We start from the raw sequence: 22,415 nt of genomic DNA, 5'->3' as shown, positions 1-22,415 counted from the left end.
TGGTTTCAACCGAGTTTTTTCAGAATAGTTTGAGAATTTTGTTGATCGCAGGAAATTACAGCTTATTATAATGTAATCGCTGAGAAGTTGCTTAGCTTTATTCGAGCCTAGATAGTGCGTGAACCATCCAGATGACTTTTGTTATGTATACGGTGAAATTACTCTTCAGGCTCAAAGGTGGAAAATTACTCCTTTTTCAGACATAAGCTTTTTTTTGACTGCCTGTTGGGTGGCCAAGATAAAGGATGGGCTCCCCATGCGTTTCGAGGCACCAGTGTAGGGCTACTTACTGGTTGGACTAAGGGAAAACGTGATAAGGAATTAGCCATTCCCATGACTGTTATTTTTGTTGAAAAAATGAAAGGAATAACAATGAAGTCAAAACACACAGTAAAATATCCAGACAACTTTGAATCTGCGATACTAATGTTCCCTCACTCTGAAAATGTACAAGAGCCGGAACCAATGGAGTATGTTAATCTTAGTGAAGATTCAGAAAGTAATCAAGAACGTGATAAGGAAGGATTCGGAAACTCGGAGGACCCAAATTTTGGATCGAGTACATAAGATGGACCTCATTTTATAGCGCAATAGAATTTAAATGATCAAGTGCACGGTTTAAATTTTATCAAAAAAGTAGGGTGAAATATTAGAACCACGATTGGTCCTAAGATTGGTTGGAAATTGCTGGATCCACATACGAAACTTTTAATGTCTCGATCTCGCCATGACGAATTAGAATTGATTTTTTCTCCATAAAACCATTTGATTTTTGCAATGATGTTCTCTCCGTTACTGATACTTGTAATTTTGAATTCAACACAGATGGTTATGTTTGTTTATTTACTCCTCCTAGGTTATATTAAAGACTAATCTCTTACATAATGGCAATGAGCTCCCATAATACTGTTAACTCATGAAACTGAAATGAAAGAATAATAGGAGAATATGCAGTAACTTTTAGAAAAAAACACCACCAAAAATATAAATGGAAAATTTGTGGCCACTTAAAAGTAATTACAATTTTACTAGAATTACAGCTTGGATATACGAAATGTTGTTCCTTAATCTGCGAGTGGGATATCAGAGAGAGAAAATATTATTACTTAAAAAAAATGTCCGGAACGTAAAGAACCTGTTCCTGAATCCAAAATGTCCTTTGCCAGCCTTTGGTCGTTCCAAAAAATATTCTTTTCCCACCTCTGCATATGAATTAAGGACTTTTTTCAATTCAATTGCGTGAAAGCAATGGACAAAAATGGAGCTGATTTTTCTTATTTGAAACAAAAAGTCCTTCAATTAAGTGAGGAAAAGATCAAAGAAGGAATTTGCATTGGGCCACAGATTAGGGAAGCGCTGAAGGATTCAGAATTTCAACAGCAATTTAGGTCAACGGAAAAAAGCGCGTGGAACGCATTCAGAAATGTATCTGTACATTCTTTAGGAAATATCATGGCTGAAAATTATCATGATCTGGTGGCTTATATAATTAATTGTACCAAAAACTGAGCTGCAATATGATTAAAAAAAAATATTTTCTCGACTTACACCTTGCCTTTTTCCACCAAAACTCAGCGCTGTTAGAGATGAACACAGTGAGCGTTTCAACCAAGAAGTTTTACATTTGGAAAAATAGTACCTGGGAAATTTCAGCAACATCTTAGCAGATTACTGATGGACACTTAATAGGGACTTACCAGATGCTACATACTCGAGAAAATCCTATGAAAGTACCATTTTTTTCATATTTTTTAAAATCACGATTTAGTTGCTTAAATATCCTTGAACCCTTATTTAAGTAGGTTGTACTAAAGAAGCTAGACGTGATAGAAAACATCTGAGCCCAGATTTGGAATCAGGACGAAAGGCACTTCAAGGATGACCCAGCAAAATCTCTAGGACAGAAAAAAAGTTTTTGTTGACTAGTGTATTTAGAGTAATTCCTGATGTTCAAAATCGCTCCTTGCCGTTGCTGCCTTTCAGGTTACGTCTAGCGAATATTTATCCCGTAAATTTTCAGAGGCGAGAAAATGAGGCAGTGGAGATAGTCTTTAAGTGAATTTTATTACGAATGCCAGTGTAGGTGCGAAGAAGGAACGGAAAGGAGGGTTAGAGGGATGTAGCGGGTTAAAGGAAGGCACAATTCCTTAGGATATCGAATGCGTCAACACTCTAGAGAGGCGTACGAAATACGTTCGAGCATCGGTCCGAGGCAGGCAAATTCACCGCCACGACCTTGGTGGCTGAAAAAGACCTCATGTATTTGAATTTCCCTCGTCTCATTCCAAGGTTTATATACCCTTAGAAAGGGAATCCATTCTCCTGCGAAGCAATGGTGGCGGCACAAACTCTGTTGGGATACTTTTTTCCCCCATAGTACGTGGAATGACAGATAGTACAGGAAATATTCTCCGCAAACATGAAATAAAAACAAATTTTGAGCCACGCACTTAAACTTAAAAATTGCCTGAGATCTATGAAGGACGCACCACCTTATCAAGAAGGAGTGTACGAGATTCCCTGCCTTAATTGCCCTAAGAGAGACTTCGGTGAAACCGGACGCTCCGTAAAAACAAGAATAGAATAGCACAAGCGTGCAGTTCAACTGGCACGACCTTTGAAGTCAGCGGTGGCGGACCATGCAGCCTCGGAACACGCGGTTGACTTCGAAAATATTATAGCAATCGCCAAAGTGACGAATTACAAAGCCTAGCTAATCCGAGAAACGTTGGAGGTGAAGAAATGCCAACCGAATTTCAACAGAAACTGTGGTTTAAAAAATCATCCACGCGTGGAATCCTGGTCTAAAATTGTGCAAAATAAAATGACAAATCCTTCACTCCCTCCCCTTTTAACCTCCTTCCATTTAAAAACCCTCCACAGAAAGACTATCCTCATTCCCTAAGAAAAAGTGACCAGCAACGGCCACGAAACGTCGGGCAAAATATGAGCAACACACCAAAAAAATATCACCAACGGCTACATTGACCCGCGAGAGCTTAAACCAATAAATATATATTCAGAGCCTATTTTGCTATTCCGAGACAAGCTATCCTAAAGCTAAACTATCGCAAACTTGTTGTATATGAATGGCTAAGTTCTAACAGCACGTATCTCAAAATTTTGCCGGTCTGAGTTAACATTGCTAATACTTTTAATAAAAAATAAAATGCAAGCAAAGAAGAACTCTTTGCTTGCAAATGTATGCTTCTTCTTCAGTTGTATGTATTCTTGGTTTTTAATTTCAATTAAAATTGTACACAATTTAAAAAATTAATCATTTTTCTGCTCTCTTGAAAAGTTGCTATTTGTGATATACTTGTTGTCAGCACTCAGCCATCGAAATGGAAAAATCGAAAATCTTAAAAATGTAAATAAATTTATGCGAAGAAATTTGTTAGAGCTACAGCTGCAAAACCGTAGTAGTCTCCAAAAAATGGCTTTCAACACGAGGACACTTCTTCTGGTGAGTTTTCCACGCTTTGTATTCTTTCTGGATGTGAAAAACCGAAACATCCTTCAGACAGCATCCAGGGGTCATGGTTACTGAGAGCCTTGTTAAGAAATGGCATCGTTACGATTCTCCAGCATCCCTGAAGTCCCATTATATCCCCTTCGCACTTTTTCCTCTTCTTCAAAGTGAAAACAACCCTTATGAGTCTCGAACATGGGACCTTGGACACTGTCAAAGCGTCTTGTACGCAAGCTCTCGAGAATATTTGGTTTTCCTTAATATTGACATGATACCATAAATGTTTAAATTGCTTCTTCCAGTTTATCGAATGCTACTTCAAACGCAATCTATGCTAAATTGGCATGGACTGGCTTGATTATGTTTATTTTATTGAATATATAATCTGTAGGTTTTGAAGTGCCAAGAATACCAAAACAATGACATGGCTATTACTTTTCGAATTATCTTCTTCAGGAAGTACTTAACTTTTTATTTGTGTTGATTGCTTATTAAAAGAAAGCGGAACGCTGAATACTACGGATCTGAGGAAAAACACCATGCTAAAAACAAAAATGTATTCATTTATGTTTTTATTTGAGGAGGTAACGGGGCATACCAATTTTATATGAAGCTAAGAGGTTAGGGGTGGACTTCAGTCCGAAGTGGCGTAGAATGACCCATATGTTGTTTAGTGTATGTTGGAAGAAACATCATTGGTGTGGCTCGCAGGGTATATTGTTGAGTGTATCAGATAGACGAGTCTTTAAGTTTCTTGCTTACGATAAATCTTTTCATAGAGTCCATGGTCGCGGACGTTCTTGGCAAAGTTTGGATAGAACTCATACTCCAGCGCTTATCATCATCATGACTCAAATCTTTGCTAATTGGCTATTGACAGGTGGCATATTAAGATTACAGTGAAGGAAATAGAAAACTACGTGAAACATTAACATGGGACCCGTTATGAAACTTAACCATGTGCAGATCTCCGTAAGTGTCTTACATTTTCATCAGTGACTAAGCACCCACTTATAATCATAGTTTTCGAATGCCTGCATGTTAAAATTTAAACTACTCTTAAGGTAAATGGTTCCAATCAATAATTGTCCTACTTAGGGATGAGAGCTATTTGTTAATATTTGAAAAAGGCCAGATTGGCGGCCATGCGATGCCACTCCACGTGACGTCACAGTGACCTAATTTCTATACGAGTAGATAGGAGTTTTACATCGTCTGAGATTACCATGAGGCACAGAACTCAGGAAAACATGTCTTGATAATCAGCTACTGAAACTGGCTAAGGTCGGAATGTTTTCTTCGTTTGATAACGTATTAATAATCCTTATTTAAGCCAAGCACTACCTGCCAGCAGGCTGCATCGTATCAGCGCTCAAAGCCTCGCCCCAAGGTCACCTCACTTGCGGCAGTGGGAATCAGAACGACATCACACGGAGTTTTCCCAGCATTCATGCTTAGCCGTCGCGTTTTCGCGCGCTTGAAATTTTTCACTTTTCATTTAGTCGCGAAAAATAGACATCGTCATTTAAAAATCTAAAAGTGTGAAAAACGTACTCTCAGAGTACGTTCGATTCAGGCAATAGAAAATAATAGAAAACTACCCAATTTTATTTCTATTGAAACGCCATCAGCGGAATAGGGTTGCAACAGCGCCTACTCTCACGTCGCACAGCAATATATGTGGCGTCACTCACCCTGTTGAGCTCCTTGGAGTCGAATCCGCTGATGAGGAATAGCACGTCACTGCAGAGGGCCTGTGTGATGGCGCCATCCCTGCAGAGCGCCAGTCCGATCATGTCCAGCAGATCAGAGTGAGGCATGAACTCGTTTACGCCCAGCATCGTCATCGCCCACTGCCCACGGCAAACAGAGGAAAGGGAGAAATTAGGAGTGAAAAACAGACGTAAAGGCATTGAGGCCGTTTTACACGGGGCACGTACTTGCACAATCTGACGTGTTGTACGAAGGCGCAGTCAAAATTGCGCCGTGTAAAGCGGTGAATTGCTAGAATACATGCGAGAATTCGTGGACGTGAGTTGGCAAAATAGATCCCGTTCTAATATCGTCCATGCATTCGCGCAATTCCACGCCATTTTAGAAATGAATGCAGTTCTAACCTGCGCAATTCCGTGCCCCGTGAAAAACGACCTTTTGGAATTGAGAAATCAGGAGAATAGTTTAGGCATTGACAACTTACGAGGATAACGAGCCGAAGACATGTGCAGTTTTACTTTTCGGGCGAGTCCTTTCTCACCTCAAACGACCAGTTTACAATATTAAAATTACGATTTGATTTTCCGATAATCCTTTTGATTTTTGAACTAAATGCTTAATGTATTATTTTGTAGCCTCTTCAAAACGAGCCCTAAAATAAAAATGCTTTCTGATTGGTTTAAAGGTAGTACCAGCGATGGTTTAAAAGACGGCAAAAGGGACGTGCGGAGTGATGTAAAAAGGGATGGGCTTTCCATCCCTGGAGTCATCGCGGAAAATGATTCAGTGAAACGGTCATCCTTCCGCCATTATTGGAGCGATGGCTCGAGCTATCGCTCGGGACGGAAAAAAATGATGACTTGACTCAGGCTTAAGCGAGTGATCCGTCACTGAAGCGTGAGCTTTAAGCCTGAATAACACGATATCTTTTTCCATCCCTTTGGAGAGACAGCACCAGCGACCGTTCCAATGATAGCGGAAAAATCACCGTTTCTCGCAATAATTTCCCGCGATAGCTCGAGAGATGGGCTTCCCATACCTTTTTCCACCACCTGGCACTCCCCTTTTTTCGCAGCCGAAACCATAGCTGGCACCGTCCTTCAGCCAATCAGAACGGAAGACCGCTAACAGCGATTGTAACGACACGATGAGCTTGCAATAGAATGACACTTGAAAATACGGAACGTGACAAAAGAAGCGATGGAAAAAGGTCTGGTGGGAATGACCCTTTGGTTCAGAAAATGCTAAGACTTGCGATCATTCTTTTGGCCCCTGGAAACCTACCGCTGGAGCTATCGCTCAATAGGGGGGGAAAAAACGATCACGTGATGCTAGTTTAATCCTTAGTTAAACGCTAAGAGGGGATTTTGCCGAATCTTTCGAAAATTCGAAATAGCGCGTTTACTGCACATGGATCACTGGTGGCACACTTTGGTATTCTACTTCTGTACTTTTCCCTCGACCAAGAACATAATCGCCTGCAATTCCTTAAGAAATTTATTCAGAGTATTGATCAAGAAATTTGCGTATTAATGTGCTTTATTTTTGTTTATGAATGATAGTGAAAAAATATTTAATGTGCTTTAAATTATTAGAAGTTATTCAAATACGTTAAAATAACCTGAAATTTTAATGTGTATTTAGGAAAACCAAAAATTTTAAAGTGCGGCAAAAAAGTCGCAAGCGCGCACTGCCGCTATCCTCGCGGGCGCTTGTCGCGTTTACTCCGGAGTTTGAAACACGTGTTTCAAAGAAAAATTGCAAGCATCTCAAAAAGCGCGCATTGGTAGGCGAAAAATTTCGCTGTTGCAAACAGTTTTTCAGTCTTTGAAACAGAAATATTTGTTTCCACCTGAAGTCGGTTAACATCAAAGGGTGTTGCAAACTTGTTTGAAACGATTTTTTAGGCAACTTTGTGCCGTTTACACATGAAACAGAAACATTTCCCCCGCTAACCCTCAACTTTCCACCTCCATATGGTTGATTTTGATATCTTAAGCAGATAATTTAAGCTTGTGTATGAATCTCCACAGGTTACGGCTAGTTTGTCTGTTACAGAAATAACCTTTCGGTAATTTCTTTCCATTTTGGAAATTTTCTGACCAATAATTAAAATTATGTATTCTAAATCCTCACTGGACATTCTTATAAAGTTTTTGAAGCTTCCGTCCGTCCGCAATTCACCTGATAGAGGGTCGATATCGTCTCTATTTAGATCGTCCAACTGGTCATTCTTACTGTCTGTAGCTCTGGATTGCAGAGACGGCCTCACCCAGTAACGTCTTGCTCTACGATGCTTTGATAAGATGACACAGGCCGCCGCGGCTAGAACAACATCCTCTGCACAAGACATCTCGAGAAGGACTTGCCCCAAGAACCATAACGTGCACATAGGCGAGTAGTGATCAAGGTCGAAAGTGTTTCAAGCATTTTCATGAGAAATGGTAATGCAAACTATGAAACAAAAATTTCAAACTTTCGTAAGAAACAACTGTTTCAAAACGTTCGTTTCAAACAAAGTTTTGAAACATTTTGTTTGAAACTCCGGTGTGAACGAGGCTTGGGTTAACGTCTGTAGCACTCACGTCAATCTCAGCGATGATGGGCGCCAGTAGTCTGAGCGGTGTCTGCACCCTCCTCATGAAGGCCACTGGTGCGATCGGGAACTGCGCCCTGATCTTGGCGTTGTACTCTGGCCGCTCGGCGCACAGCACGTAGAACATGGTGGTGCCCATCGAGTGACCCGCGTAGAAGAGGTTGCTCTTGCCCGTGTGCTGCAGCACGAAGTCGATCTCGGCCGGCAAATCGTGTTTTCCCAACTCGTCCCAGCTGTCACAATGGAAAGAGCAAAAGTCGTTGTTTAGATGAACCATGTACTAATAGCTGTCCAGATCTCAACTGTCTACTTATAGCTGTCCAGATCAGGAGTAAACAATTTTACAGTGTCCTGCTACGTGGAAAGTGTTGTAGATTTATTTGTCTAATGTCTTACATTGTCTTAAAAGTATGGCCCAAAGTCAGATTTCGTAATTACGCCGGTATGATACCATCACGCAGTTGAGTTCAAAATAGTATAATACAAATAAAATTTATAATTATATTTATTCATAAAATTCCCGCGCCCGCTCTCACTCATGTCAAGTTCTCTCACTCGTTGTTATCACTCACACGGCACAGTGCTGTATTGGCAAACGCAATTGCACAATAAAAATTACTGAATTATCATTCCTTTTTCATAATATTATTTTTGAAGTGAAAACTTCTTTAGCGGCGTTAAGCACTTTTGCGGGACGGGGAAAAAGCATAGATTTCGAGTGAGAGTGACCGATTTGACACCGCGATCGCTACAGCGAGATCTACATTTCCCTCTTAAAATTCATCTCTTAATATCTCATCCTCGGTAGTGTATTGGTCAATAGTCCCGCCTGTCACGCGGGAGACCCGGGGTTCGATTCCCCGCCGGGGGGGATTTTTTCTCAATCTCATACAATTAAAAAAAATTACAATGGATATTTCAACTACGTAGGCTGACTAGGTGTAGTAAATAAACTCAGTGGCGGCTTGCCCATAAGGACTCTCGGACGCCGCCCCTCCCAAATATTTTAAAAAGTAAAAAAAATTGATATCCATTAATTTATAATTATACATCTAACTAATCAGAGTGTTTTTTCAGTCGCATACATCGAAAGTGTAGGAAAAACACGAAAAGAAATAGCGCGAGAAGTTCGTATTTGTAGCCGTGGGGCGCTGGCCAGAACGTCCCAATCCATCCCCATGCAGTTATATGGAGAGTTGTAGTGGTGGGGGTCGCTGGTGCTATGACGCGTCTAACGTTGTGCCTTATGGAAGGCTTGGGACGTCGTCCGAGAATGCGCAGAGCGACGAGTGAGTTGACATCGCTGCGCCGGCCGGCGGGCGTATAATCTGGCGCCTACTAGGTGCTGCCACAGAAAAGGGACCTACGGAATCAGAATGGTCACTGTACTGGGTGTAGCTATACGATTTTAATTTTTAATTACTGGTAGGTATTGCCACAGAAAATAAATTATCTCATTATGCTTGCGTTTTTGGGTGTTTGAATTCCGGAACACATAAAATCCAACCAGTTAAAGGCCGTATTGACGTAGGAAAACTATTCTCGAGTATTTGCCACAGTTCTGTTATGATTACGAATTTCAAGAACCTTGGGGACCAATGTATTCATATCTTCCCGATGATTAGAAATGCGAAACCTACTTTTCAGATGAATTTATCAAAAGGCCTGCAGTATTGGGAAAAATCAGTTAACATTCCCCACTGATTTATAATTTAAGAAATAGGTGCGTGCGTGATAGGGTGAAGGATTGAACATGATTTAACCCGTAAAACGTGACTTTAAATAGAGTCATTCAATGAATGCCAAGAAGTACCGCGTACAATGCACCTTTTGTGTGTAGATTCATCATTTTTCTAGCCCCTTGTTCAATTAGTTCATGTTCACCTAATTCCTCAGCGGCAGAGCGGTAGCTGTCTGACGGAAAATGTCCACTTGGGTCTGATTTAAGTGGCTTCGAAGAGTTCATATCATGGTGCGGAGGTCCTTACAGCTCCCATCTGTGGCTCAGAGTCGTCTTCTTTTACGATCTAGAATTTATTTTCTATTATATCATGGCAATTATTTCGAAGACATGGTTATTCCAAGTGCGACCCGTTGGCGTTTCGTGTGTTTACCACATATGAATCTTAGACTCAAGGAGATGGTCCGTGACGTCTTCTGTTTGCTTGAATGCCTTTGCTGACCTTAAATTCGTCCCTCAGCTGAATCAGCATTAGTGGACCACGACTTCTATCTCCCTTGAGTCGTCCTTATAGTAACGGCAAGACTCTCGGAAAGAACGGAGTGAAATGAATTCAGACATCATTTTCGAGGAGTTAACTGTGAGTAATTGCCGATTAAGAAGTTTCTTAGTGCTGTGTGTACATTCAAGAAGACAATTTTAATTAATCAAGTGCTCGTTTTTGATTTAGGGAAATATCGGGAAAAATTGTCCCAATTCTGTGTCCAGCCACCTTGTTCTTTTTGATCGTATTTTTCGTCGGCCTATTTTGTGTCGTCCCTTGTTTATTATAGACTAGTACCTTTGCCATGTGTTCAATCGGAAAGAAATTGTTGTCCGGCGCTGGTTTCAACGAACGTGTAATTGATCACTTTGCTGGACAAAAGGAAAGAAGGATGGACTTCTGCAATACAACTAAAGGAATGTGAGTATTTCAGATTTTGTTAAAATTGTGTGTTTAATTATTGATTTTAAATCATACTATATTCAAGAAGCAACGCGAACACCTCAATCAAAGTTTACATCTGCCATAGCAAAGCGCATGCATTCTAGTAGTGTTTGTTGCCTAGTGGAAGTCAGAGACACTCCCCTCCCTCCTCAGGTGTTACAAGTGTCATTGCTACATAAATCATTGCAAATATTGTATAGATTTGACAAATAACGCATTGTGATTGCAAAACGAACAACAGAAGTGTATTGCGGGCATATTCGCCCAAAGAATGTAGGCGCTAAAACCGAAAGTTACGTATTTTCGTTTGTATTTGCAAAATATCGCAGCAAATATATTTTTATCCTTCAAGATCATTGATCAGTATAATCGAGAGTCCGGACTAAGCCGATCCGTATGACGGAGATTCTTCCGCATTAAGTATTTATTAATCAAGCTTTATTAGGAAAACTAGGTATTTTTGTTGAAAAAAACGGAACATATGGCATCACAAAATTTAATTCCTAGATTGCCGTAAAAACTTAATAAAATACACGAAATATTAAAAAATTATGACCCCCCGCTGGAGTGCGCCCCCCCTAGAATTTGACTCACGCGCCGCCACTGAATAAACTTTATTAATATATTGTTAATATATAGACTGTTAAAGTCTTTTTGTTTTAAAAATATTAAAATTGAAAATAAAAATCTATAGTATATATTGTATATGTTCATTAAATATAAAGAGCTCGTGCATGAACGTGCAGCAGTACGTAGAATACGCGCACGATTCACGAAAAGGATTCATCTTTTTCGTGAATCGTGCGCGTATTCTTTCTGCTTTCAAATTTGAAATGTAATTAGAACTTTGTTTAAAATATTGCAATATAAATTTATTGAAGTGAAAACTTCTTTAGCGGCGTTAAGCACTTTTGCGGGATGGGAAAAAAGCATAGAATTCGCGTGAGCGTCACCGACCCGACACCGCGATCGCTACAGCGAGATACACATATGCATAGTGTGTATAGTGTATGCAATGGTATAGGTTGCGTCACCGCTATACTTTTACATACTGAATACTGGCATCTGTCTGCTTCTAGTTCTATACTGTACATGTGTACTTTTTCTATACAGTGCGTATTATTTTGTAGACTGTTAACAGAGATTAATATACAAACTTTGTTAACATATTGTCAACATATGGACGTTTTTTGTTTTAAAAATATTAAAATTGAAAAAAAATCTATAGTGTATATTGCATAAGTTCATTAAATATAAAGAGATCGTGCATGAACGTGCAGAAGAGTGTAAACGCTATAAAAATACAGGTCAGTACAATTAAAGGCAGTTTCTTTTATGTGCATAGTGAACAATTATAGGTTTAAAGCATATTAAATAAAATAAATAAAAGCATATTATATTTTAATATATAAATGATGTTACTTTCTATTCATACACATCGTATTTTTAATATATAATTAAACAGTTTGCTGAAAAAAATAATTTCAATTTTTGTTGAAAAATGAGTATTACTGAAAAAATTAGTTCTTTAGTAATATTATATCTGTATAAAAATTAATGGATAATAATCATTTCAGTTTTCACTTCTGTCGGCCAGTCCCACGACTGCCCCGTTTTTTTTGTCTAGCACGGACTTAACAATACAGTAATAGTTGAAATTGCGTTTTCAAAACTATCGTATATTTTAATATTTTTCACGAGCCCGGGGCGGTCGCCCCGCCCTGAGGCCGGCCCTGATGCTGATGAGACTCTCGACGACTCTCGCTGCAGGACTATCGAAGCGTTGAGCGTTTTAAATCAATTTTCACGCATTAGGACACCCAAAAATGGCTTAAACCGCGATAAAAATGTATTATCAGCGATAATTTTGAAATAAAAATACGGTATTTATTCAATTAATTTCATCTTTTTTCCTTTATGAGAATATATTTATTATTGGTTTACATAAGTCTTCATGTACAAGTATATACTACCTGAACGCTACCGAAAACGAATTCCTATACCTAGCAGTGTGGCCTATGTTATCGTTTCTGTCGAGCATTGAAATGTGGTAAGGGTCTCTGATTTATTTCTCTGTGCCGCTATGAAAGACTTATATTTTTAGTTGCCTAGCACGCAGCTACGCAAATAAATAATAAAGTTGTCGCATTGATATGTCTACATACTGCCCCACACAGCGGCGCAGCGAAGTCAAAAATAAGTTTGTTGGTTGCAGCTGTGGCGCAGCGAGGAGGGGTTGGGGGATAAACGTCCCTTTCCCCAATACTCAGAGAAATTTTAAAATGTAATCTATTTTACTTAATGGGATGAATATAACTAGTATAATAATGCAAGGATTAATAAAATATACCGCAGAAAGCAGTAAAACTCACCATTTTGTATCATTTATCTTAAGAATTTTCTGGGGGAGGGCATCCGCACTTCCCCTATTCCATACCCCAGTATTAGTTTCCTAAATAAGTCGCCCGTAAGTCGCCTCAGTAGATGTACCAAGGTGGTATTAGGATACCAGCCGTTAAGGAAATGCTCTAACTAAGACCTTCCCAGCATATATTAAAGTCATTTAATTTTCGGGAGAAAAACGAATAGCCATACCTATTCGTTCGGCAAATATATATCTTTTAATTTATCGTTTCTGTTGGACCTGTAAATATTGTGGAGTTCTAATAAGATTTTTTCCTTATCTCTCTGAAAAAAATCAATTCTCAATCGCTCAAGCAATTTAAGTCTGGGGCGCAGCTGTACGGGCTCCCAGTCTAATCCGTTTGACATCTAGGTAACGCTTTCTGCTCGCCCGTATCAGTTTTTGACCAATCGCGCAGCTTTCCTTTTTGTTTTATGTAGTTCATGTAGGGGCGGTCTGGCCAGTTCGGTAGGTCGGCGATCGCCGAGGGCACCGAGTACTAATACCACAGAATAGGACCCTCAAGTCGGCCTCTGTGAATGTGTTGTCATCCACCGGTCATTTAAACGGGTTTACAAAATGCGCCACCCGCGTCGCTGACGGGCAAATCGATCTGAGTTTCGCGAAGAAATAAGATATGATGAGAGATATTTACCGAAATGTATATACATGATGATGTTATCTACCAAGTTCATTAAAGGCCATTGCTATTCCTTACAATTACAAACATTATCATGCAAAATATTGGAAGAGAAGTGGATAAAGTCTCACTTATCACCGCACCGCGGATATTTTTGAAAGCTGATGAAAATGCGACCAGCAGAAGTGGCAACGGAAATCAGCCTTTTGTGAAATGGAATTGGACCTCCTGTATGCAGTCTCTTTGGCTCCGAGCAAAAGGAGGCCCCCACAACGCTCGCGTCTATCATGTAGCTGCCGGCATGCGCTGGGGCGCACGTCGCGTCTCTTCTCTCTCACTCTTACGTCTCACCCTTTGCCTTTTTCCCCTTCTTCAATCTTCCCCAAGTGTCCAGTTCCCTAGCGAAACCCGATAACCCGCAGCTGTGTTCCTGAGTAGTAGAGACCCCAATTAGGTTACCATGAAAAAATATCATATTACAATGTATGGATACCATTACAAATCTCCCTTTTCTGGGTCTCTGACAAAGGCTTGACATGCACCGTGGAACTCAGCGCCGCTGTCGGGAAGTAAGGAAGGAAGCGGTGGCAAATCATCAAAATTTTGATGGATGGATACTCAATATCTTTGAGCAAATAAATTTTATGCGAAAACATTCATGCATTTAATTGTTTCTTTATTCAATATTTTAAGAAAATAAAAATAATCATTAATAACAATATCCAGGCAGCAAACATTTTCCACCAGTTCCAAAATTGAACAATTACAATTTATTACAATTTAAGCTCCCGATCAATGAAAGAAAACTTTTTTTTCAGTAATAGCTAACCAGTTACCTTAATTTTCAGCTATGCAAGCAATGTCACTACAGTGAATACTACTGTGAGAAAATAATTTCATCCTTACCTATCCACTCTTGCTGCTCATCAAAGTTTTATCTTTATTTATGCAATGATATTATACATTTAATTCACAGATTCTTGATGTGTCAGCTCACGTCTAATTTCAAATGCTTATGGTACTATTAAAGGCATTATAATCATCATAATATAACCACATTATTTTGAAATGCTAAAAATTTATCATTTATGTTAAAAGGTATTGGACAAGATCAAAAATTTAGCCTCGAGTCTTTATAAATTGAAAAATGTTAATACATGCAGCAAGCACCTCGCTGAAGCTATTATTCCTCTTCACAGCTTGTCAATTAGTAGTTATTAATGCACTAATGTTTGGAAGCATGTAGTTGACGTAAATTTCAGAATTATCACCTTGCTCAATATTCTTCGAGTAAAATCAAAATTATCTGGGACTTCAATCTCACGGTGCTACTTATAGCTCCCGGGAAACCGGCAGCAAACCATTTAAACCATCGTGTGCTCATTAGTTCCGATGAATAGGTGAAATGAGGTGCCAGCCATGTTGTCTTTCGATGCTATCTCCGAATGGCTTTCATTAATGTCGAAGCCGGCAATAGGAGGATGGTGTTTGTGAGATGCTGTAATATCAGATGTAGGAATGAATAACTGCTAAATATTTCACTTCGTTAGTCACGAAATTTTTAGCCCATCGACACGTGTACATTCGGATAGTGAGGTACCTTAAGCAAATATTAATTGTTGTAAATATGCTGCGCTACAGATCTCGCCCCCACTCACGTTTCATGCATATAAGTACGCAGTTTTTTTTTGAAAGAGTTAACAGTGACCATTTGCTTTCCCTTCCCTGCTAAATTATAAGCAATCGAAAGGATATCTCCATGTTATGATAGATGTTCTCCCATTGAATATTAAGGAAATTCAAAATCTCTGATTGAAATTTTCGTGATTCTTAAACAGTGCAAAGAAATAAAAAAACAATTGAATATACTTTGGTGTAAGACGAGGGGTATAATATCAATTTCTCGGTGTCATTTTAAATATGAATTGTCATATGTTTAGAAAAATTAGCTTGGAATATTTAAAATTGCCGGAGAGCGTTTAGGGGAACATAAAGCAGCCAATTCACATTGTGACTGTGCTATCTGACTCCGGATTCAATGGCGTGTATGTGTAGAGGGTGGCGCCCTGAGTCACTTACTCCACCCTCGTCTTCGCCAACGCTCTATCACCGCCTCCCCTTAGCCACCAACACCTCTCGCTCTTCCAACCTCGCGTAAACCGAGTATCAACAGTCAGACTTCGTAATGCACTCTCACTCAAAATGATTTCAACACGTTTTGGCTCTTCCATGGGGTATTCATGCCAGGCAACACCCTCTACATCCATAAGCAATTCCCCATCCTCCAATAACTCTCACAGCAGTAAGTAGGAATCAGTACACCGCTTTCGGTTTTTCCACTTATTCCTCTTTCTGTCACGGTGAAGTACGAGTCTCACAGCTGTTCTATTAGTGGTGATACACGGCAGGTCTGTTGCTGAAGATTAGAGGTAAGTCTTACATCTATTATTTCATGTTATTTCGTATCATTATGCTTTGCACGTTAGGTACAAAATTACAACATGGACCTTGAAAATAAGATATAATCAAAGTTAATGCAGTTTTCGCAACATGCCTTTTTTGGGTTTGAATGTCTGAGTGCTGACACAAGAGCAGGTTAAGCGATACATTTACACGTACAAATTCATGCAATAAAAAAAGAGCGAAAATGAACGTGAAAATTTACCACAAATCTTTTAAGAATGTATGATCAGAATATTAAATCCGTTCGAATTTGTGTCACCAATTCACACAGGTTTCCTGTCATTGAAACTGATTAGAAGTATTTATGTACTTTAAATAGTGCCACAATTACAACAGGTTAAAGTAATCTTCTATATATATAAAAAAAGTCGAAAATCGTGTTAGTTAGAACACTTATAACTCGAGAACTGCTGCACCGATTTTAGTGACATTAGGCTCTTTGGATTCGTCTCAGCCCCGGATAACATATAGGGCATTAAAAAATAGGAAAAGTTCACAAACAAATTAAACTTTATCTTAGAGATATGTTTTTAGGAGCTGATTGTTACGACGGTAAAAAAAATATGATTTTTTTCGTTTTTACTAATGTATTGGCTGATCTTTTTAACAGTATAAAAAAAATTGAATGTTCAAACCTGTTAAAAATATTAAAGTAATATTAAAATGGTATTACAATAATTGAATTAGAGTTAAGCTCAGCTCGAATTGAGTTGTCAACAAACACATAGTTACCGTGTGTGTAAACAAATCTCTAAGCAATTGTTGATTATCAGTAATTTCCGTGTACTCTGCATGAATTCAAATATTTTAACTTTGTAATAAACGAAGACGAAGTCACCAACTATCTATCTGAATATTTAAAGTCCTTGGACGCACCTGGCTTACCACGGCACGATTTACAGGTAAAGGTAGGCTCTGTGTTCATGATCTTTCGAAACCTAAACCAACCAAAAATATCCAACGGAACGTGTTTGGTTGTTAAAAAAACTGATAATGAAAGTGATTCACGCCACTATACTCAAAGGAAAATTCAAAGATGAGGAAGTTCTCAATCCGAAGATTCCATAATCCCAACTTATATGCCCTTTTGAGCTTCAACGTATTCAATTTCCAATTCGTGTTCCATTCGTGATAACGATTAACAAATCGCATGGTCGGTCTTTCAATTTGTGTGATGTTTTTTCTCATGTGTCAGTGAAAACCCATGATTTTCTCATGGTAAATAATATGTTGTATGTTCACGAGTCGGTAAACCATCCGTTGTATTTCTTCCTTCGTTCAAGGGCGCAGCTAGGAATTAAGGATAGGCGCAGCTAATACTTGCGGGTCTGTAGGGTATAGAAAACTCGCCAAGGTAAGCGAGAGGTGTGGGGGCCCTCCCCAGACATTCTTTAGGTTAAAAGTTTCAAAATGGTAGGTTTAGCGGCTGTGTGAACAGTTAAATATTTTGTGACTCATCCGTTCCCCTAAATTTAATAACCAAATATTTTATAAAAAGATTCTCTGAGCTTTTGGGGGGGTTTTAACCCCCAAAAAAACCCCTCGCTGCGTCCCTGCTTCGCTTCGCTATATTTATTTAGCTTCATTTGCTTTATCTTGCGCCTGATAACAAAACAAAAACTGTTATTTATCAGAAGGCGCTTGACGCAAGACATTAAACCCGAATGTGGGGCACACCGTGGTGCGTTTACGCATGCAGCACGTTTACGCAGTGCATTTTTTCCAAACAGATATACTATCACTGGCGCGCCTTAAATCATTTGATACGAATGCTGCTTCATAGGGGCTTTTCTTACACTATTTTGATCATTAGTCAAGCGTCGGTCTAGCGTTGCGTAAAGCTGCCCCGCAAACGAGTCAAGTTTACCCTACGGACTTAAACCTAAAAACATTTTTTTACAGTTAACAACACAAATAGCCAACAACTGAATGCGTATAATTTTTATTTCATCAATATTTTCTCATTTAATTTATAATAAATCAAATATGATTAAAACGATACAGCCGCTCTTTATTTATAAATGGTGCAACTAAACTATAAGGTCATTGAATTTTAGGCGGTACGAAGTTCGCCGGGTCAGCTAGTTTCGCATAAGAAGAAAAGGAACGCACTAAGGTGATCAGCAAAGAAATACATGATGCTATTTTTAATGGAAGTGGAAGTTCGTGGTCTTCAAAAAAGGTAATTTGCCCTTCAGTTCCTTCACTTTCAGTTTAATTCGGGGAAAGACATGAAGATGAAGGAAATTTGTCACAACGACATGAATCAATACTTTTTAAATACGTTTTTCCTGAAATGGCGCAAATGCAAGAGATTGGATAAAACAATGTTTCTCCTGGATATAGGAGTATTTATCACTCCCAGCAGACATCCATAAATACCATAAAGACATGTATCGAGGGTTAGTGGAGTAAAGTTGATTATTCAGAAGGGTTTCCCACTTACTATTTAACCTATATTTTTTAATAATTTTTTTAGACCAAAGCAACCGAATTAGAAAGGGAAAAAAGGAGAGCAATAACTTCTTTAAAACAGGTATAGGACTTTACATTGATGTTAACTGTTTTTTTATTCTTTTTTGGCACTTTTTTTGGGGTACATACATTGCATCTACTAATGATGTAATCTGGATTTAATTCGTCCTGTGACATTGCCTTCATTCCGATTCTCCATAAGTAGTAGACGTGTATTCAATGAAAGAGGATTAGTTGATGGTATGAGAGTTACTGTTCCTTTCTTTAAGCTTAATCCTGCGTATTATTGGTTACAAAGTATCATACATGGGGATTTCCATAAATACTTCCCTCCAATGGATTGAAAAATGTTCTCTTTCACGATGATTTTTGAATTATTATGTAGATCCGAGAAATCTTGAATAGAGAACTAAGTGCCGATAAACAGGCAATTTTCGTTTGGAAATACACACAGTGGCGTAGCCAGGATTTTTCAATGGGGTTCGTCAGAGATTTCGGGACACTCCTGGGGTATATGGAGATTACCCGGGGGAAAAAGGGGGTTGTAATACGAAAACCCCTCCTCGAGGCTACGCCATAGATAATCCATGATTACAAATATTAATCGTTTCTATTTATCTCATTGGTAGTGAATTAGCGATATTGTTAATTACTATAATTGCACTTGCTGAAATGAAGGGTCTCTGTTGCTAACGTTGGATAGAACGCAGAAGGTTGGCGAGTAATTTTTTTGATGAATTAATTTAAACTTTCTTTTTTACAATATTTTTATTCAAAACGACCATGGTTTCGACGTTTAATGTCATCTCCTCGTAAACAAAGTTTAAATTTATTTATCCATAATGATCAGCGAATCCCACGAATTATCGCCGAAAACCACCAAATGACGAATAATGATACAATTAATATGAAAGAGCACACTTCGAGAAATACATTAAAGTTATTCATATCTTTTTGTCATAATAAACGTTTTCAAATGAGGTTTAAGCTGCATTCATGACCGTAAGTGATTTATTTGGCGTAATATGAGTTCAATATTTGGGTCTATTTTTTACTGGGATTTAAACGTATATTTGACCTGAATCATTAGATATTCCTATAACGCGACTTACTGATGATTCTATTAATGAATAACTTCCCCGCCGCGCATTGCCTAAGCCAGTTACGATTTTTAATTTATGGTTCTTCCCGCGTTACTGGATGCTGTTAGTGTTTATTGTGGCCACCTAAAGTAGTGGCGCTACACAGGATATCCATTCGTCGATTTGTGGTGAGGACAGCAGCCCCGCCGCGGGAGTTTTCAAATTGCGTTTGTGTGGCTAGGAAGCTTATTATTTTGGCTAGCTATGAAGAAATTGCATGTTACTTATTGGGATGATAAGGTTGCGATTTGTTTGGGATGATATATTGTTGGTCTCCCATTCCTTGGGCCAGGGTTTCAATGACTTGGTATCTTCGGTGACCATGCGATACATTCTTTGAGTGCTTTGCGGATGGCATCTCAAGTACCAAGCTACGTCCGTCGCATGGGACGTTAATCCGTGATCCCCTTGCCGTCTTTCGATAACATCAGGTTAATACCGACGCCGGGTTTCTCTACATTCCTTACCTACTCTTCTCATTGGCTGGAAGGTAAAAGTTACAAGAAAAGGATAGGGAAGAGTTTGCTCAGGAGTGTAGCGCATAACGACGCGGAAACATGGACACAGGAAGGAGGACGAAATAAGGTTAAATAAATCACACTTCTAGTCAGGCCACGTGGCGAAAATGACCTTAGCTGTCGGTGGCCGCCTCAGAATACCTATGAATTAGAGGTGGGTTAAACTGATTATTTTGATGCCTTTTTGTGTCCTTTTCATCCTGTTCAGTAAAAAGAGCAGTTCTAAATTCTATTTTTGACGAATACTCGAAGCATATTATATTCATCTACATTTTCTATATCGTTTCCTATCCCGTTTAGACACTGCCTGAACGAAAGATAGAGGTAAAAGCTATGTCTATGTGTTACCGGGACACCCGGTAACTTAATCTTCGTCCGTGAAGTTTTTCCGTATTCAGTGTTGGCAATTCAAAACTCCCTTTCCCATCGCTTTAAATAGAACATGCAATTCAAATCCGTGGTGTTATTATGTTCCACTATGCTGTCGAGTACGGTTCTATAAATAATTAATGCAGCAAAGGAATTGATTATTCATTACTTCCTGACTGGAAACCGCGTTCTTAATGCTGGTCGATACCTTTAAAATTAGTCTTTAAAATACCTCAAAATTGTGAAATAGTACTAAATGATGCCATATCCTACCTATATTTGATTGAAACAAAATTGGCCCAATTTTAGTGTCTCCAAGAAGGAAAAAAAAAACTTTTTCTCAAATTGATATCGAGAAATTACTTTAGGAAAGCTTTCTTTGTGGTTTTTAATCATTTTTTCCCTTCCAACATAATCTATTTATTTTTATTATTACCTACTTACTTCCTCCTAAAACAAAAATATATTTTCTCCGTCTTAATGTGATTCCACAAAACTTGTAACATAGTAGTGTATATTAATTAGAGGTGGGTTTAACTATTTATTTTGACATACTTATCCTTTTCATTCTGTTCAGTAAAAGGAACAGTTCCAAATTCTGTTCTTGACGAACAGTCGGGGCATATTATGTGCATCTATATTTTCCATATTGTTTCCTCACCCGTTTAGACACTGCCTGAACGAAAGATAGAGGTTAAAGCTATTCCTACGTTTTATATTCATTTATTATTATTAAATACTTCCTACTGAAACAATAAAAATATTTCCTTCGTCTTAATGTGAATGAACAAAAGTTTTAGCTTTGTGAAGTATAAAACATGAAAAGAGCGTACGAGTGAAGCTTCTGCGTGATTGATAAAGTCATTTCTTCATACTTACGTATATGTGCTTCCTTCGACTTTCTCCGGCACAGTTTTAAAATATTCCTATCCGTTGTCAAACTAAATTATTATCTGTTCATTTTATCTCTGCGGGTCATCTTTCGTGAGATCCCGGACACTATCGGAGGGCCTCGCTGAAGGGGGAGGGGCCTCGCTGAATGGGAAGGGGTAGTACCGAGAGAGAGAGAGAGCAGGAGCGACCTTAACGTTGCCAAATGTACACAGGCGCCCTAGTGTCCCACTGAAAAGGTGTGACTCATACGTGGCCACAGATATTTTGGGCCCGGCGGCGAAACAATGCATACAATGTATCGCTAGTCGCTACTTATTTAGAGGGGATTGACGATAATCCCATCTCAGATATTGTCCGCTAAATGCGAGACCGCTGGTGAAAGGCATACATAAGCGTAACATTCTGATAAACGGGGATTGCAAGGGAATTCGTGAGGATGAGGATGCACAAAGAATGGAGAAAAGTAGCACGACGGGTATTTTATTAAATAATTTATTTTGTAACTTATTGCTGGAGTGGTGTGGCTAATAAATCAACCTCCTCGTCTTCCCTCCCGTCAGTGTCTTAATTTTCGGAGTCACTTTCGGAGCCTTCAATAAACACGCTCGGATGTTACTCTTTTAAATCAGAGGTATACAAAACTATACAGGTTTTAATACCCAGAAGGAAATACGGAGTTGAGGAAAAGGGTTAGGGTTTGGTAATAAAGGGATCGGAAAAGTACTGAGAGGGAATAGGTGGAGGGAGGGAGTCGGTGCTGATTGGAATGCATAAGGCGAATAAAAATTTTCTGGAAAGGCGATGGAAAAGGATTGAAGTGGAAGACTAAGGGACAGTAAGTTATAAGTTAGATTTAAATGGAAGAATCGAAGAGCACCAAGAGAACGCGCGAGATTTGGCAACAAAGCTGGCAGATTCACGAAGTTGACACGACGGAGGTCTGAGAGCGACTGAAATTCCGAAGTGCTAGGCCACGCCTACTGTCTGCTGATTGGAAGAGGGAAAGTCACGTGTAGATAAACTTTCCCTCCTCTCACCCCAACTCGGTTAAGCCACACCA

General features: G+C 39.0%; 1 protein-coding gene across 1 annotated transcript in view; it reads right to left on the bottom strand.

Annotated features, from left to right (window-relative positions):
- LOC124161979 (lipase 3-like) overlaps window positions 1-22,415 on the bottom strand; it is a 159,369-nt gene that overhangs the window by 31,942 nt on the left and 105,012 nt on the right. The window lies entirely within an intron of this gene.

Source organism: Ischnura elegans, chromosome 7 (genome assembly GCF_921293095.1).
Source record: "Ischnura elegans chromosome 7, ioIscEleg1.1, whole genome shotgun sequence".
Lineage (NCBI taxonomy): Eukaryota > Metazoa > Arthropoda > Insecta > Odonata > Coenagrionidae > Ischnura > Ischnura elegans.
The sequence above is the reverse complement of the archived record's forward strand: the minus strand, read 5'-3'. Positions and strand labels throughout refer to the sequence as shown.